The sequence below is a fragment of the Chiroxiphia lanceolata genome, chromosome 21 (assembly GCF_009829145.1).
Source record: "Chiroxiphia lanceolata isolate bChiLan1 chromosome 21, bChiLan1.pri, whole genome shotgun sequence".
NCBI classification, from domain to species: Eukaryota; Metazoa; Chordata; class Aves; order Passeriformes; family Pipridae; genus Chiroxiphia; species Chiroxiphia lanceolata.
In genome coordinates, this window is record NC_045657.1 from 10,576,558 (window position 1) to 10,578,434 (window position 1,877).

The window sequence follows — 1,877 nt, forward strand, 5'->3', positions numbered from 1 at the left end:
GTATAATATTATATAGTATAACCTGACATAATATAATATAATATAACTTAACATAGTATAATATAATTGTGCTCTTATAATAGTTATTAATAGAAAAGGATTTATAATATAGTTACTATTATATTATTATATTACAATTATACTTAGCTTCATAGTATATAATTATTATATATTTTAATATATACTTATATAACTGCTTTTAGATATTTTAGAAACATATAATTATAACTGATAATTATAATTGTAAAATACATATACATATACATATACTCTAGATACCATACATATACCTATTAGACACAAGGCATTTCTACAATACATACACAGTTACGTAATAGATAGACAATATTTTAATAATAGACTCTAAGATAGATCCATGACTCTTTTCTCTGCTAATCAGCACTGAGGATTTTATGAGTACCACAATGATCTTAAGAGTTCTCCACTACGCTTTGAAAGTTGTTAAACAACAAGAGGTGGTGTTGAAAAAAAATAAAAAGAAAAGAAAAAACCCACATTTGAGTGATGTGCCTCATTTCATGGAATCACAAATATTTAGAGCCCGGTACTTGAATGTTCACTTTATTTCAATATTCCAGTCAATAACCAAGTGCAGAAGCTGTGAAGTGGGAAGGGACCCACAAGGACCATCGAGTCCAACCCTCAGCCCTGCACAGGCCCATCCCCAAGGGTCACCCCCTGTGCCCCAGAGGATCAGCCAAACTCTCCTGGAGCTCTGGCAGCCTTGATGCTGTGCCCACTGCCCTGGGGAGCCTGGTCAGTGCCCAACCACCCTCTGGGGGAAGAACCTTTTACTGAGATCCAACCTGACCCTGCCTTGACACAGCTCCAGCCATTCCCTGGGTGCTGTCCTTGGACCCCCCAAGAGCAGAGCTCAGTTCCTGCCCCTCCTCTGCCCCTCCCCAGGAAACTGGAACTGCCATGAGCTCTCCCCTCAGTCTCCTCCAGCTGAACATCCCAAGTGTCCTCAGTGTCCTCCCATGGATTCAAAACAAGGTCCTTCCCCATCCTCGTTGCCTCCTTTGGACACTCTCTAATGGCTTCAGACCTTCCTTAAATTCTGTCCCCCCAGACTGCCCCAATATTGCAGGTGAGGCTGCCCCAGGTCAGAGCAGAGCAGGACAAACCCCTCCCTGGCCCGACCGTCCATGCTGGGCCTGGTGCCCCCCAGGACAGGCTTGACCCTCCTGGTTGCCAGGACACTGCTGACTCAGGACCCCCAGGGCCCTTTCCTGGCTCTGCTTTCCAGCCTCTCCTTCCCCACTCTGTCCGTCCATCCCTGGGGCACAGTCCGGCACTTCCCCAGGTTGAACTTCCTACGATTGCTGGTTGCCCAGCCCTGTAATTTGTCAGGGTCTCTCTGCAGGGCCTCCCTGCTTTCCAGGGACTCAACAGTTCCTCCCAGTTTTATGGCATTTTCATATTTTCTGTCTACATTCTACATTTCCTTCGTCTTTGAAGGGTTTTCCATTATTTGTCCCCTTGACCTGCCCTCAGCAGGGGCATTCAAACTCATCTTCCCCTGTCTAAGCAAGCTCCACCTTGTCTGTCACTGTGAGAAAACAGCAGAAGGTTCCTGGACATGGGGGCGGGCAGGGCCTGGCAGTCAGGGAGCAGCAGGATCCTGAGGTGCTCTGAGCCATGTCTTCCACAGATCTCACCCATTTTCCTTCACTGTTCTTTTCTCCCAGTTTACTGCTTGTGATTTACCAGTGTAGGTGTTCCTGGTCCATGTAACACCAGGCTGAGGGTGTATCGTTAGCAGTGATGCTTCTCTGGGACTGCTCCGCTCAGGAGGCAGAGGGAAAAATTCTGCATCTCTAAGTGCTGCCAGGTGAAGGAGGTGCTTGCTTGTT